This window comes from Anser anser (assembly GCF_964211835.1).
Source record: "Anser anser genome assembly, chromosome: 10".
Classification (NCBI taxonomy): Eukaryota; Metazoa; Chordata; class Aves; order Anseriformes; family Anatidae; genus Anser; species Anser anser.
The window spans coordinates 22,145,309-22,163,471 of record NC_139730.1 but is presented as its reverse complement, the minus strand read 5'-3'; the positions used below and the strand labels follow the sequence as shown (position 1 = coordinate 22,163,471).

At 35.8% G+C, this 18,163-nt stretch overlaps 1 protein-coding gene across 1 annotated transcript in view; it reads left to right on the top strand.

The window, feature by feature from the left end:
• The window catches only part of FAM227B (family with sequence similarity 227 member B), a 240,997-nt gene that overhangs the window by 84,652 nt on the left and 138,182 nt on the right, over positions 1–18,163 (top strand). Inside the window, exons 7-8 of the mRNA XM_083850179.1 lie at positions 3,808–3,944; positions 4,514–4,704. The gene's annotated coding sequence lies outside the window, so the exon portion shown is untranslated. The remainder of the gene's footprint in view (positions 1–3,807; positions 3,945–4,513; positions 4,705–18,163) is intronic.

Here is an 18,163-nt window from a genome sequence, read left to right as displayed (position 1 = left end):
AGGACTCAAACTGTCTGTTCTCACCTGCCTTAATACAGTGTATGTGAGGGAAATAAAATTTGTGAGTGAATGTATTACATTTGTGTTTTGAGTTCTGCCCTGTTTATTTATTTATTCATTTATTTTTGGCAAGTGCTTGATCAATTGCAATAATTTTAAGTGTAAAAATGCATTAAATTACATCATACCTTAGAGGGACATTCGGTGATTTTTAAGGATCTTAAAACAGTCTATTTTTTTCATTCTAAGGCTGAGCTCTGCATTCTGATACCCTTCTCAGTGTAGCTGTCAATTCATGTCTGAGAAGAGCTTTAGTAAAAGAAAACAGTTAGATACCTGGACAAATCAGGATTAGCATCTTTTGTTAACAAAGTTTATATTAAGGTCTATATCTTGTGATATAGTGACTCTAGCAATGTTTTGTTTAACTTTTTATCCAACTTATTTCTACCTTATCTATTTTCTACATATAGCACACGTTATATGGAATATGGATGACCACCTGCTCTTATTACCTAAATCAGCTGTTTAACTGTGTTGCATTATTGAGATAAGTTTTTATATATACTATTTTTACTTCCGTGAAGTACTGTAGTTTGTAGCCACTGATGCTCTTTTAAAGTTCAAGTGCTTTTGAAGATAAGGCATATTGCAGACACAACAAGTGATGGAAGAAGTGGTCATTGAATACACTTTACTATCTGTTTGATCTCTCTAGATGCTGATAATCACCAGTGACGTTACTGGGCTGGATGCAGCAGGAGTTACAAAGCAAGGGGTGTTAGAGGATCTGATAGTAGGCAGAGTAAGAAAATATGGCTTAGAATCTAAAATACTGTTTAACACTAAAATATTATGGTCAAAGTTCTGCTCTCATTTGCACTGAAGAATATCCTTTGAAAACAATTTGTCAGGTTTGTCTAATGTATTGCAGTCAGGAGTTGTGACTTAGAGAATTTTTACTTGATTTATTGTGAATTATCATACATTTCTGATCACTGATTTGGGTATTCAGAAGAAAGAAAACACAAATAATTAAACACTGGAATATGTTTCTTCTTGAATTCCCAGGCTCAGCTTAAGCCAAACACCTCCTTCCTCCTGTCCCCTTCCTAGTCTCAAGTTCCCTCTTTTTTCCCACATTTATGCTTGGTCCTTCTCATTTCCTTTGAGTATAGGGTTGTGTGTAACTGGTTCTGTCTACTAGGGTCACCCACAGGCCATAGCTCCTTGTGGCTATCCCTGCCTCAGCAGCAGTCACCCCTGGGCTGCAGTCACTCAGGGTTGCCCCTGGCATGGATTGCCTGCTTCCAAGATCATCTCCCCAGCAGCAGGAGTCAAGCAAAAAAAAAAAAAAAAAAAAAAGCCTCAAGAACATATTGAAGCAGAACTGGTATTATTTACCAAACAGTATAAAGACTTTTATATTGATATTAGTACAGCTTTGATATTGATATTAGTACAGCTCTTATACCACGTTAGATATTGCTTATAACTATTGCAGAGCTTAAACATATCTCTGTCCCTGCCAATATAATATGCTTAGTGAAATAAGCACTTACCTAGATATTCATACACAATATGATTATTATTTTATATTTTCTTCTGGAAGCATCAGAAGTATTATATATCTACTCAATTGTTGTCTTTGTTTCTAGTTAGAATTATTAACCTTGTTTGGTTTACTTTCTTAAATATGTAGGTGGGGAGGAAAGCTCCAATTCTAATCACTAAGGGGTTGAAAGAATGATGAGTAACTGTGAAGCTGAGGCTGGAGGTACAGCAGAAATGACTTATCCTGGATAACTTTACATTTGTAATGTGTGTAGATTGCACTGCAGCATTTAGAAATAACTGACATGCAGGGGAAATACAAGCAATATCAGTGTTGCTTTACGAAATTAAAAAGTAATCTGTTACAGTAATGAAGACAGTCTTTTTCCATGAAGACACAGTCGACCTGTCATGGAATTCTTACCTATGTGTTGTGGAGTACTAAAGCAGAGTTTTTTCTTTCCTAAGTAATGAAACCACAACTTGGAATATTATCCCCACACCAACATTCCATCTTTGAATGTTTTATGCATTGTGACTTTTATAAGCATGGTAACATCATTTTTAACAATAATACCAAAAATGCCCATAAATTCATCCCTAGAGCTTTATTAATAAAACTTTTGAGCTGTCCACTTCCAAATACAGAAAAGAGTAAATTTTTAAAAGATATTGTTCAGTGTCACTGTTTTACAGTTTTATAATATAAATGATAAATTTCAACTCAAGATTATCGTTTTTAGATGAAGTTCAGATGTGAATTGGAAAAGTCATGCCATATATATTGGTGACATGATATAAAGGTATAATTATTTGTCTGTTGAAATATTGTCTAAACAATTTGCATTTTACTTTTTTTTTTCCAGAACAATGCTGTCCTAAATGTGAGACTGTTTTCAAAAAAATGTGAAGGGGTAATCAATCTTAAACTTTTCTGTCATTATCCCTTCAGGGGTCACATATCCAACTTAGTTACAGGGATATTTTTCTTTTAAATGGAAGATTATTTTTTCTGTAATGATCTGGTTCAAACAGTTAAAACCTGAAGAATGGCAGATATAATGAAACTGATGAAATCAAGGCTGTTAATAAACTTGCTGGGTTACAGTGATGTTCTAGAAGGGCCTACCTTTGTCCCTTGATTTTGCATCCCCAGGGCTTTGTGCTAAATTGTTTGTCAAAAGAGTTTTAAATCAGTAACGCTTGGGCTTGATTAAAGATAGTGAAGTTTGCATAATTCCCAACTCTACAGTTTGCAGAACTGATGAGAAATTTGCTATCGGTGTTTAATTTAATGGAAAAAGGCCAGTTTTGTCTTTTCCTCTGGGGGAAAGAAATATTTCTGTTATTTTTCTATTTAAAATTTGAAATACTTAGTTTTCATGTAGATTTTTCCAAGCTTAAGTATTTCTCTTACTGAACCATTTCCAAGTATGTCGTTCTGGGTCAGGTTGTTTCTGTTGACATTCATCTAGTATCACATATAATCAACAGTTTGGATATTGCTTGCATCTTCTGCCCATGTGTGCTGCCTAGATTTTTCTGCCTAGACTTCATGTGCCATGTTGCTCTGTTGGTGTTCGTATAGCACTGGGCTTTTTAGGCACACAGGTGGTCTGCTTGTATGCCATATGGCTCAATGGCTTGCTCTATCGTTTAAATATCCAGCTTACATAGTGGGAAAATTTACACAAGCTGTGGGATTCCAGCATGCAAATAAGCCAAATACTATTATGCATAATGAGGAAAAATCTTCTAGACACCTGCTATTCTCTGCCTTACTCTCATTGGTAATAGCTGTAATGCTTTACTTTTTCTTCTTTGTAGTACTGTCATTTGTTTTCCTTTGTAAAGAGCCATTATTTGAAGCAACTAAAAATGCTGTGTGCACTAATTTTCCTGAGGGGGAAAAGCTAAGGCATTTCTTGTTAGGAACCAACTTGGGAAGTGGGGCATAAAGCAGTAGCAAAATACTTGCAGCATTCATTGTCTGTTTTCCTTCAGATAGCAGATATATGCACCGGCCTATTCTGGCAATCTAGATGAAAAGAACATTCATAGAATCATAGAATCATAGAATATCCTGAGTTGGAAGGGACCCTTAAGGATCATCAAGTCCAACTCTTGACACCGCACAGGTCTACCCAAAAGTTCAGACCATTCCAACTAAAACCTTTTCAATTTTACATTGTTTTGACTTCTGTGGTTGCCATACTTGCTTATCATCATGATATTGTCTTGACTTCCTTTAAGATGTGTGTTGAAGCCAACATGTGTGGCTGCATATGGGATGAACTTGCAACTGCAGTGTCCAGATGGCTATCATGGAATGATGCAATGAAAGGAAGAAATAATCATTTAGAGCATCCTGTTCAAGATCAGAATTCAGTGTAAGTTGTTTAAGTTGTTTTCAGAGCATGGCATTAGAATTCTTCAGTGTTTTCAGACCGTCAGGTCTGCATTCATAATAATATGAAAGGATGTTAAAGAAACATGATCTTCATCCAGATATACTTGCAAAGACTTTAAATGTGAAGGTACCTATATCTTCTTCCTTAGGGTTGACTGGAGTACAGTTAATCTGGGAAACACATTGTGCAATGTGATTCTTATCAGACAATCGTGAGGTGTTTTCAAATTTGAAGTAGTAGTTGATTTCTTATTCTCAAAAATAAGGACCATATGGTTTTGTGACTAGTTCCCTGACTGGCCTCCCAGCTCATTTGGTCTCTGGCTTCCTGACAAAATTGCTGGCTTTCTTTGGTCATGCATCAGAGTAAGCTATTAGTTTTAAACAGAACTTGTAAAACAAAGCTTTAGTAACTCATGTCTACAGTAATATGCAAATTTAATTTACTAGCATGTATAAAACAGGCATCAGATCTGTGGAGAACATGTGAAATTTTTCCAAGATAATACATGAAAGCTTTGACAACTATTTATTTTTCTTTCTCATCAGGGCGTGGTGAACACTGGTTACACAGACTTGCCAAGTAGAATGGCTACTCAAGCCAGTAGCATTTATTCCAATAACATCTTGAAATTATTAAAGCTATTTCTCCTGATAAAGAATATTTTCAGTTTGAACAAAAGGATGATTTCGATTATGGGGCTATTTATCATGTCATTAGAAGAATTTTGGTAATGAAGGTGAGTTTCAACACCACTTAAAATTTTTTGATTATAAAATTAGATGTGTTGTATGAAAGCAGAGATTTTGCTAGTGAGTTTAGCCATTCCATGAAAAAACATTACTTGTCCATATGATAACATGAACTGAGTTTCTTGCATGTTTCGAACACTGAAATAGGGCAAAAATATAAAAATCAATGTTGCACTTTGAACTTGTGTTTTTTAAAGAATACATTACTGAGAGTCGGCCCATCTGCTGAGCTACTAAGCGGTGCTTTAAGAAACTTAACTTCAAGTGCCAGATAGTTTATGGACTCAACAATGTGTTGAACAAAGGTGCTATGGCAAGTAGAAATAGGTGAGCTGCATGCGATGCTCAAAAGGATTTGAAGTAGTGTAAGTACCAGAAAGGCCAAATGGTTTGACACTTTTATCTTTCTGCCAAGGTCAGGAAAGGTAGAGCATCGTTGCTTATAAGGGTATAGTGTTCTTCTATTGAAGCAAGCAGGTGTTTGGCCTCAGAATATGAAATGGATTTCAACCCCAATCTGACATCGTTAAGCTAGGTTCTGCATAGTCTCTGTAGTAGCAGTAGCCCTTATACCTTCCTACATCCTTTGATCCCTTATTCTGGGGAATAGAAAAGGAAATAGATATGCAGTTAATATGGGAGTCAGCCTTGAAATATATGAAAAATTAGGTTTGCTCTTATGATGGCTGTGACTTTCCAAATGCAAGATGTTTCTTTAGACAGACAGACCTTCTCAGTTATGTTTATTCTGGATGTAATAGAAAGCAAGCTTTAATTTCTGTTGTCATGGCGAGTTAAGATTGACAGGAATCTGTATCTGCCTGCAGGTAGCATTAAACCAAAGTACGTTCATGCTAAACAAATGTTGGCAGGCTGGAATTACTGTTTGGCTAAGGAAGTGTTTGTAAGGAGAAGCATATTCATGTCAGCTTTTAAGGAATGTAGCACAGGACTTCATTTTTCTTGTTTAATCTTTGGGAGGGCAGAACAAGGCATGATGGGGTTTGTTCTTTTTCTCTGAAGCATCAAGTATACTATGTCTGACACATACCAAGCCAAATTTGGTGGAGTAAGAACATGATGTTTTTTACAACTGACTGACTTCAATGATCAGTGCTATTTTACAGGAAAAGGTTATTTTTATTGGTATAAGGTAAGGGCCAAATCTGGTTCTATTTACTCATGTGAGTAATCCTACTAATTTCAGAGGGATAAATGAGTAGCCATGATAACTTTGTCTGAACGGTCAGTCAGTCATGATATAAAGAAAAGGAAGATGCTGTAGAAATCCATCACAATGATTGTGTTGTTCTGTAGCAAGAAGATAGGGTCTGATTTCTAGAGCCTTTCCCCAAAACAACATCCCGTTCTGTACTAATGTTAAAAAATAAATAAATAAAATAGCCACACTTTTAATCTAGGAAGATGATGACCATGGCTGGAATTTATATAGAAGGTACAAAGGAATTCATTGATCTTTGTTGTAGTCAGTTTGGCATTTAAATATGAGCCATGTTACAAATAATTACGTAGTAATAAAATGAGCTTCGAAAGGTAATGTGGCTTAACATTGAAAAGTAGCAGACAGTGGTAAGCCAGGGTTGCTAGTACATCATGTTGTTTTCCAACTCATTGAAAGACTTAAAATTCAACTTTTCAAGTTCCTTGGTGAATCATTGTATACCTCTTGTTACCAAGAAACTTCTGATATTAATTATATGTGCAATAAAGAGCCAATACAATATAGGTTAGCAATCCAATCCAGGGCCAATTGAAATTAACATACTGTTTTCAAAAGCTTTTGAGTCAGGGCCTGTATATACTGCATAACTCCAGATGTCATTATCTGTGTTGAAATGCATATATGAAATGAAAATGAATCATATAGCAAGGTTTTGATTATGTTGAATAACATTTTCCTCATAAACAAGATTAAGTCTTTTCACACTAACTCCCTTTAAAAACAATGACAGAATGAAAAAAAAGTAATATAAATGATAACAGAAAAGCATGCATGTGGCACATCTTGTCAAGAGTTCGTGACCTTCAAAGCTCCTGTACAAAGTGAGTGAGTAACAGTAGAAATGTCTATTAGCTCAAGAAAAGCAATTTTTTTCCATTTGGTACAGGACCTTGATCTTAAAGGAATAAAAGAGTAAAAGAAGTTCATTTCAGTTAGTGAATCATTCTATAGCCAAATTTTGCATTGTATCTGAAAGACCTTTCTTACTGCCACCTCCTGATGTCACTGACTTGGAATGTGTCATCCAAGGTATCATCTTTTTCATGCCTGAGTTTCAAGATCTATTTTATTTGATTAATATCAGACAAATTTTGTACAAGTTTTAAAGTTTTGATTACAACTTCCTAAAATGATAATCTAACTGAAAATTAATCTCATGTGAGATAGACAGACTCTGGTATTATTTCTACATTGGGTTTTGTCTTTGGTATATTCATTTGCTTAGAGTATACTTGGGTATATTTTAACAAAACATTGTGCAAGTGATGACAAAATATGTCTCCAAGTAAAATATTGTCTTATTTTGGATTAATGAAATGATCTAGTCTTTTCCTAAAGAGGGAAAAACATTTCCTTAAACCCCCGACACATATGGTCAAAGAGACTAGTTCTGGGACCAATAATATTTTCTCCCAAGGAAGTATTGTTGAACTATTTGTGTGGTCTGCATGTTTTAATAATGTTCAGATGATACACTGTAGTCTGTATTCCTACTAAAGCAGTAAAGATTGTGAGAAGTCACTGGGGAATTTGGCATATTTCTTCTTCTTCTTCTTCCCTTTTTTTTTTTTTTTAATTTAAATGAACAGAACAATTTCTCCATATTTGCCCAACTGAAGAGAAGTTGTTTGGTAGCCCCATATGCATTTGTAGGACTCTGCAGTCCCCGCCTCATACCCAGGTTGACAAAGATTCTGTTATTCCAAAACTAGTTTTCTGGCAAAAGCAGGGTATACAAGTTAGGCATGTAAAAGCATGGGTAGGAAACGGGTGTCAGTAACACAGCTTCAGTGGGAGTAGGTCTTGGATTCTGTGCCTGCTTTTATTTTATGATTTATGAAGAAAAGTGCTTTTTATTCTTTTGAGTGTTTATAAGGTTGGTAGGTATTTTAGGACTGACACTTTTCTGCAAATCCTCCTTTTACTGAAATGATGACCAGATTTGTTCTTGCTTGAAATAGTGGTTATCACACTACCCAGGGAATCACACCTGCCCTCCATTTGCTTCTCGTATCAGTCACAAGTGCAATTTCTGGTACATGTACTGTCTGCTTCTTTCTTCCATTGTGTGCTTCGTTATGACAGATTTTGAGTTGAATTTCATTAGGGGAGACCTATAGGAATTTTGAACAGAAAGAGGTTAATGATTCACCCAAAGTGAATTACAAATGAGATTAAGAGTTGTACCTCAAAATTTCTTTCCCAGGTACTAAGCAATGCTGTTTTCATCTTTACTTAGATTCATGATGCATGTTCATACACAGAAATTTTACTGGCAACCAAAGGATTGTATAATGATCATTGCTTTTAAATATAGGAAAGCCAATATAGATATCAGCCTTATGTCTATACCCATTGTATCTGTAGCAAATATAGATATTTCTGTGAGCAATAGGATGACCAGAGATGATGCTTAACAAAATAAGAATAAAATGCATTTTCTTATTTTAGTTTGATCACACTTCTACTGAGACTGACCCCTCTATAGAGAGGATTTCCATCTGGAAACTTCTCTAGTGCTGGGTAATTTGTTTAACAGTTGTTTCAATCAGTGGGTTTGTCATGGTGGTTAGGACCTCATGGTAACTTCTTTGTGGGTGCAAAGGTAGCAGGTCTTATAAGCCGGCTAGTCACTTTCTTAGTTCTGAGTGGTCAACCAGTGGCATGATAAAGTGGAAGAGACGTGCTGGAAGCACAGTTTAATTTATTCAATGATGAAAGACAAGAATCTTCATGCTAGTATTTTCTAAAATATTTCCAAATACCATGTCTGCATGGATAGGAATGAAAAACATGTTTAGATTTATTAGGAACTGGGAAACCTATGGAATACACACAGCTTACAACAGAAGGATGGGTTCCACCTAATTGAAGACGAAAAGCTATTGACAATTATTAAAACGATTATAAGGGAGTTTTAAAAACTAAAGACTAACGAAAACAGATGGCATCATCTAAAATGAAGTTCTGTAGCTTTGAAGAAAAAAGAAGTAGAAATTGATATATTTAATATAAAAAAAAAGGCATAAACAGTCAACACAAAGTCCCTTCTAAGTAAAACATGAAAAAATTAACCAAACATACCACATGCAGTACCATAGCCATGCTACAAGATTAGGAAATAAATACAATGGATCAGGAAGGCCTGACTTTGAAAGTGAATAAGAAAGACGTTTAAAGAGAGTACAAATATTTTCTAAAATCAAGAATGTTTCTACTGAAAGAAGATAAAGTTTGACACAATATGAGAACTGAATTTGCAACTGGAATAAGTTGCAGAACACAAAATTAGACAGTCATACCAGTTTTAACTTAAAGGGATGTAAAAATAAGAAGTACTCAATAATTTTTACTTGCTCATTCTTACATGTAAAATTTATATATGCCAACAGGTAGTTTCTTAATTACACCAAGAATGTTACATATGTTCAAGTGAACTACAATCCTCCAGAATATAATTATCTCTGCCTTCTCCCTGAAGCAGTGTTTGTAACAGGCATGATACCTCTCTATACTATTGGACATAATATTAAGCAGGTTAGTCAATGTTTTCTTTTGTTCAATAGTTAAGTAATCCGTAGCTAGCAGGGTGGTCTTGGCTAGCAAAACAATTCACACCAGCAAGCAAAGGGCTAGATTCTGGCTGAAACATTAATGCTATAAGCAGTGAAGAATGAGGGGTATGTACAGGATCAGGCCTTCCAGGAAAACTCTTCGCTTATATGGGCAAATATGTCATCCCTCTTTATTAGATCATGGAATCTCTTATCCCTAGGGCCAGGGAGATAATTTTATAGGTTTTTTGTCTTCTACTGTCCTTATTTGAGCATAGTCCTTTGTGACTGCGCTATGTTTAATTCAAGAGAAAACAACTTTGCATTTCCAGTTCCATGACATTCAGTCAGTTACAAAGTGACAACTAATTCATCATATAACCTAATTCATTTGCAGAAGTACCAAGCTGTATCTAGTATAAGTACATCAGGAGAGATACCATCTCTACTTTCACTTGTTATTTTTTTATTCTACCTCCAGATACGTGTGTTCAGAACTTACTAAAACTGAGCTATTTCTTTTTGGAGGTAGAATTTCATCAGCAATTGTCTTTGCTAAAGACACAGAAAGGAAGGATTTTGTGAAGAAAACAATCTCATAGTAATCAGAACTGAACTGGGTCTCTTACCTGCCCTTGAGGCTTCCTACATTCTAGAAAACTGTTCAATACCAAGTCTGGAAGAAATGAGAAGTCAGATTTCATTAATTCTTTACATTTTGTTTTTTTTTTTTTTTTAATATAAAACCGTAACTGAAAAAAAAAACAAACTGATGAATGTCCTGGAACTTAACAGAAGTTCATATGGCAGTCGATATACATCATAACAGCTTGTCTTCTAAATGTTTGTTTCACAGTTTTGTATTGAAACCCCTTTCTTTGCAATGGTATTAACAAACTAGAATAGCTCATAATGTGTATTAAAAGAGGTAAGTAAAACATTTCCCTCTGTGCAGTAATACACCTGATCAGTTAAATCTTACACGTAATAAATGCCTCAGAGTGAACTGAAAACAGTATCAGATATTTTCAGTTTATCTTCTACACACAAACACAGGACTCTCAAATTCTTACACTTAAACTTTTACCTGATTAATTGTGAGGACTGGATTAACAATTAGATAAATACTGGGTCAAAGTTATGTGCTGCATTGTTCCTCCTTAAAGACAAGGTCACTGAAGCTAGTATTTTTTTCTAGTTGTACAGATGAGTACTTGAGTACATATTCTGGGACGCTTGTTATGTTGCTTTTTGCTTCATTATGTCACTTCTCTTCCACTGGCCATAATAAAAGCCATGGCAATACAGTCATTCAGCTGTTCTGTTTAACACCAAATCTTCTCAGGTTACAGTATCTATAAATTTGCTTCATCTCAGTGTCATTAATGTCCTTACATGACAGCTTGCCTTTCATCAAACCTAAGTCTTTGTACTTAGACTTCTGAAAAGCCCATAAATATTTCTTGAAGATATAAGCCAATACATGGTCTTTGGCCTTTACGAATGTTCTAAAGATGTTGTTGAATGGGCAAACCTGTCTGTTGTATGGTTTGAGCATCATAGGTTTTTCTGATTGTATTATTTTGAATCATACTTTCAAGATATTCAGTGATGCAGGTTAAAAGAATTTATTGTTTGAAAAAGTCACATTGTACTTCTTAAATATCAGAAGGAAGACCACTAAATCTGATCATATAGAACTTTCAGGATGTTTTTTATAGCAAAACTTTTTAGAATTCAATATATGAGAAAATCAGAACTTTATATTTAGCTTGATTAAAATATACCTTTTTCTACGCATAAAGAATGTTCTGGCTAAAACAGTTTTAGGTTGGGTGAAGGGCAAATCTACCAAAGGTATGATAACTTCTAGTTTGAACTAATGTGATAAGTATTTTTCTCTTGGGACAGAATATTAAGAACTAGGCCTGAAAACAATAACGACTAAGGCAATAATTCAGGCATTGTAGACTAATATTAGAAAACAATATGTCACTGTTTATGATAATTGAAAACTTACTCAAATATGTGTCAATGGGTCCTGGAGCTGAGTTGCTGGGATTCTAATTAGTTTCATGGTTGTTTGGTGGATTGGTGTCATAAAGAAATATAGAAACCAGAAAATGTGAAAGGAAGCAATTTGCGTAAGTCTTATAATCAGAAAAGGATATTCAGTTGCATTAATAAACAAAAGAAGAAATGTGTCTTTTATTTAAAGATGAAATATTAACTATTAGTTCTCAGTCTTTCAGGAGATTATAAAAGTCTTTCAATGCCTTTATATTCCTTTACAAAGAATAAAGCTTGAAGCACAGCTGTGCTACATGTTCACTTTTTCATTGTTTTTTCAGATGATGCATTTTGGCTCAGGTGTGTGTTGTGCAGGTGTGCTGGCAGAGTTGTCTAGCCAGAATATCTCTGATCTGGATTTGGAAAATATTCTTGTTGTGATTGGGATTGCTGGAGGGTCAGGCATGAGCAGTAGTAGGAGCACTGAAATCCTCAGCCAGAAGTGCTTGAACAGTTATCTATAGCCATCAAGTGACTCAGTTAATCTGAATTTGAATTTACAGGGGAAGAAGATTTCAATTTCAAAATTGATTCTATAAGGAGGATTTTGTATCTGATACTGTGGAAGCCAATAGAAATCCTCAAAGGTTGAGGTTGAAACCCAGTAAGAGAGAAGAGGGAAAGGCAGTACTTTGCCAGTTTATTATTACATTGTGGCAGTCTTCTAATGCCTCCAGAGGCATTTTGCATGCCTTGATTCCCTGTAGGCAAAATGTGTTTGCAAACTCCGATGGGTGCATCCACGCAACTCTCTGCCCTACATAAGAAACTGTCACTTCAGAAGTGCCGTTCTGGCTCACTTTCTTATAAGCTGTCATCCTAAAATGTTCTAGCAATGCATTTTTGGAAAAGACTTAATTAGGTTAAAGTTTCCTATAACTATTATATTTCTATTCCATTGTAGGAAAAGGAAAACAACATTAAAAAGTAAACAGTCCTTTCTTGCTCAACAGTCTGTTTATGCTTTGAGTATGAAACACAATGTAATGTTTTATCTTGGATCCAAATCATCTCATTTTGCAGGTCTTACCATTGCGAAACAAATTGAAATCTCTGACTTTCCTCGGTTTGTAGCTGCATTTCACAGTCTGGTTGGTTTGGCAGCGAGTCTTACATGTATTGCCGAATACGTGACTGAATATCCACACCTTGACATTCAGCCTTCAGCCAATGTTCTCAAAATCTGGGCCCTATATTGGAGTGCAACTTTCACTGCTTGTTTAGTGGCTTATGAAAAACTGTTAGGTACTCGTCAGTCTGTCATATGAAATTTAGGAGCAAGTTCCTGAGAGGCCTACCCACCTCTCAAAAGGCAGTTTAAGGAGGTGGCAGCTGCCTGATTCTCTAGTTCCTTTGAGATGGGAAGTAGACCTATACAACCTAATCTAATGAATTTGTTAACACTGGAAAACAAAGAAGAGAATTTTAGTGATCTTGGCTTTAGCATTGATTAGGAGAGATGTTGATGGTCTCAAGGATTTCTTTTGTTGGATTTTCTAGAGCTTAAGTCTCATGTAAATTCCATAGAGCCTTAATCCTAAGATTCTGATGTGAATAACTAGTGGCTAGAGACATTGCAGTAAGAGGTCTTCTAGGTCCTTCTGTATCAGTTATTTCCACTTTATAATAATATACAGCTACTGATGTTTTGTATTTTGAATTATTGTGTTCTATTTGCTACCACAAAGTAATCATATATCCAACTGCTTTTGTTTTGTCATAATTTCTATCATAAGGTTCAAATAGAAGGAACCCAAGCTCTTTTCATTGGTACCTAGTGCCAGGACAAGAGGCAGTGAGCACCAACTGAAATACAAGAGGCTCTGTCTAAATATCAGGAAGCACTTTACTGCGTGGGTGACAGAGTAGTGGAATAGGTTGCCTAAAAAGATCTTCCTGCTTGGAGATGTTAAAAAACTGTCTGAACATGGTCCTTGGACAACCTGCTCTAGGTGTCCCTACTTGAGTTGGGGGAGTTGGACCAGATGACCTCCAGAGGTCCCTTCCAACCTAAATCTTTCTGTGATTCTGTGAATTGTGGAGTATGGCAGGAGATGGAGCATTTCCATTTTGGAGAACTCCTTGAAAAAATATTCTACATTTTTGACTTGTACCTTCAATATATGTTTTCCTTCTATATATATTAATTTCCATGGAGAGCAATATCTTTGGTATTTTTATTCTGTATCTGTAGCTTATCTTAATTTTCAGTGCATCAGCATTAAAAAATACTTTAGTACTAAACTCAGTACAGTGTTAGAGCAGCCAAGATTGCTTCCAAGTTTGCTGAACTTGGCACCACTTCTACCTGGGCACCACTAATTGAAGATGCTGGCTTGCTGACAGCATCCATGACTGGTACAATATGTTGTATCCAAGCTATGCTCCTGGATTAGCGTGCAGTCTTTGTGTTACAACATTCTACTCAGTTATGGTAATATTATCAAGAGAGCAATTCTTGAACTTCTTCACTTGCAAATAAAAATAATGTAAGGCTTTTGCATGCACATCCAGCATCTGCTGATTGCCAGCCATAATGCTGTCTTGCACATTAGCTGAAAAAATTTGGCATAAATTATGAGGAATCACAAAGCACTCTGCAGAATGTTTATCTAGCCCTATAGAATTCTGTAACAAGGCTGCAAGGCCCTGCAGAATCCCACAAACCACACTCAGAGATGGTATGGAGCTGTGTAAAGATATCCAGCCTACTCAAGGACTGCAAGCAGTATAGGGCAGCACTCAACCATTTTTACCCTGCTTTTTTAATAATTCCTTTACCCACAGCTCAACACTTTCACATGCTGCTTCATTGTACAGTGTAAACATGCAAACAGTTCCTGCTGGTAACAGGCATGGTGGAGTGGGCATTGACTGGCACTCACATGTAGGCATGGAGATTAAAATACTGCTCTTGAGAGAGTTGATTCTTTCAGATCATAGCAGTCATCTTGGGGTATAAGAGAACTTGCATAGCATTGCATGAGCTGTAACCATTCTGCATGTAAACAGTTTCTAGTACACTAAATCTGGCACTTGAACTTAAAAAAACAATTAGAAAAAGAAATAACAGCAATGTGATTTATTTGTAAAACCAATAATGTAAGCTTTTTTTTTTTTTTTTTAAACAAAAGGTGAATAGTCTTCACTTAAGGATCTCACCCAGCAACCACTTTTGGGGAAATGTGCTGTTTCATAACAAGCAAGAAGGGAGATGTTATTTAAACAAAGAACATCTTTGTTTTGCTAGGGAAAAAATATTAAGGTACTTCTGGGAGGAGAAGAAAAAAAAATAAATGGCTGAAAAACAAGGTTTTCTCAAAGGCATTTCCAAAAATGTCTTCAAAATGTATGATTTTTGTGCCAAGAGGGATGCTGAAGCTTTCCAAAAAAAAAAAAGAAAGAAAAAAGAAAAAGGCAATGCAACATTGAACTGTTGAACCATTGCTGTATCAGCTTCACAGCTTGTTAAAGTAAACCTTAATGAACTGAAGAGTAATGCAGTTTGCCTTCCCAAACAAACTACATGGGTATTTACAGCAAATGAACTATTTATTTTGGCTTTCTTTTAATGGAATCAGAACTGTTGTTCTGACCAATATGCTCATTTAGTACATTCACATTTAGGGCATATCTTTGCCAGATGTCATTTGGGGTGGATATGGCACAGCATCTACCTACAGGAGGTAAACCTATGGAAATTGTCGGAACTCAAACTGAAATTGGATTAGACCAAGCTATTGGAATGATAAAGGAGTTGAATTCTATCTTCATTAGCCCAGATGAGAGTTCAGATACTTGTTATTCAGTTATTCAATAGCAGGCTTTTCAAGCTACATCAGGTCATGCATAACATTCTGTGTATTTCACTCTTCACTGTCACTTTAATTATGTCAAACTAATATACTTTCTAATTTATTTGCATCAATCCAATTCACAATTAAATTCATGCTTGTTATCCAAATACTGATATTATTAAATAGCTCTTCCTCTCCTTTATATGTCACCTGTCTCATTTGATGTTAGCAGTCGTTCCCCTCTGGGCTTTGCTAATAATTACAGCTCCCTACAATTATTAGTAAACTTCACACCAAATTGTCTCTGTTCCTATGTATATGCTGTGCTTCCTCAAGAAAAGCTAGTGTCCTGGGCTTTCTGACTGTGTTTTCCATTACCTTGAAATGTGTTTTGAAAGCCTAAGCATGCCAAGTCATTTACATGCGAACTACCTGAGCCCACGCTATTGAAAGCATTTGCCCAGCTTCCCCTTGACAAAACCTACTTTTGACACTAACTTTATCCTTTTTAAGTGTCTGAGGACAGTGATTTTGCTTTTGTGTCTGTTGCATAGCAGTGTGGAGTATTAAATTATTCTAATGAAGTAGCAGTATTGTGCTAGAACTTGTACAAACTTGCAAGACTTGAAAATTTGCATTAGAGAAATTAAAAATATAAGCTAAGAATGGGGGTTATAACAAAATGATTGATAATAAAATACAAAGCTGTGCTTTTTCTTTCCTATGTTTGCAATGAAACCTTGTGTTCAGATGTTTTCAAAAAGTGCATTTTTGTGACTGCCTGTAGAGAATGGTAATGAGTTGGCATTTTACACTAAACCCATTTAATAGTGTCTTGGAGGTATGTGACATTATTGAAAGCTGAATACTTTGTGATGAAGTGAGTTGCAACCACAGGTTATCTTATCGTTCTAATAAGAAGCCTTGGCTCACTAGAAGTATCCCGTTTGATAATACAGTGTACATCTTGGCAGTACTACACTCCCCATCTTTTTGTAATGCTGTAGCATAGGGGAAAAATATACCAAGGCCCTAGACACAGACAACACTAATCATAATTTCATGAGGCCTACACCATCTGTCATATCCTGAAATTTTAAGGATTTAGTCTTGTATATTTCTGCTACAATAAAAGTTAGACCTGTTCATTATGATTAGATCCTAATAAACAAGTTCATAACTTCACATCTGTGAACACTTTTTGTGAGTCTTTCTCCTCATCTGAAAAAATAATGAAGTCCTCTAACATAGAGCTGAGGACAGTGGAAAGGCAGACAACTTAGGCACAGACCTTAAATAGATTTTTACCTTTGGAATAGTACTGTTTATTGCAAAGAAGTATGAGGTGAAGTTACTTCATTGAGTCTCCCTCTTCATGCTAATTCTCATAAAATTAAAAATGTCTCTTCCTAAAAATGGGTAACTCAACACTGCCAAGGTTTTTGGGGGGTAATCAGCTATTCAGTCTGAGAGATTTCTCAGAGAATGACAGATCTTGGCCAACATTCATTTTCATTTTGCAACAATAACAACAACAAAAAAAGTTTGTATCGTGATATTCTAGGAGAGTCTGATATCTGTAGGATAACTATAAACTGAAAATATTTACAGAGATAAGGAAACATTCAGTTTTCACATATCTCATATCTGCAGGATAGCAGAGCCAGTGAGTTGAAATCATTCATTCTTCATTACAATGAAGCTGCTCGGCATTTGCTGTGTAGCCAGTCAATACGTTTTGTACCTCAGCTGGAACCTGAGTTGAGGCCTAGGTCTTTTCTCCCCTAAGTTACAGGAGGTAGAAGCATGGTTTATACCTGCAGTTGTAATTGAGCAGACTTCCTCAGCTGACCCAAGAATACTGTTGGCTTCTTTCAGATGCAGCTGCATGCAGCCCTTAGCCAAATGGATAGGTCATCTGATGAGGGGCCTCTGAAAGGAGAGGAGATACAGAGAAAAGGAAGAGAACTGCCAAAGTGCTTCCCTCAGCAAAGCAGGCTGCTGTAGAACATAATGTCAAGAGCTGCTGGTTTTGCATAGTCACATTAAAATCCCACAGAAAACACTCAAGATCTAGAAATTTGTTATTAGTCAAGATATTTATATACTCTTCCCCTGAAGATCAAAAAAATTATATTTTAAAGGGTCAGAGATTTTATGTGCATTAAAATAATGAATTTCAAATAGAATGCTGCAGTATTAAACATGAAAAAAATAATTAAAATAATCAATGTTCAGGTTGCTAATGATTTGTGGTTTTAATTTTCAGTCAGTTGTCTGTTTTGGATTTCTTCTTTTTTCCTGCATAAATCCTGAGTTTGTAGGATGACAAATCTTTCCAAATATATTCCATACTACATAAATAAGGAAGACCAATTCTCTGGGGGTGGATGTGACCTATAACATCAGGAAGAAAGACAAAAATGTGTCTTTGCTGCTTCTCGGCCTTCCCCCTTCCTCTGAGGCTGCTGACTTTTAAACCAGAGGCTCCAGAGGACACTAACAACAGGTAATCTGGTAATTTCAACAGCGCCTTTTCAGATTTTTTTGTCACCTTGTGCTGGCTGTGTTTTCATCATGTAAAAATTCTTCACTGTTTTATCTGTTGTAGAGCTGTTCTGCTCCTTTGGGCCAAGCTTAGAAGATGGGATTCAAGCTATGTGCTTTTGTTCCAAGGAAAAGCAGAGGGGATAGCTGATAAAATGTTTATGAGTTAACTGTAGTAAAACAGCACTATGGTGTCTTGCTCACCCGGAGATTTCCAAGTCAAATCTTTCCAGCT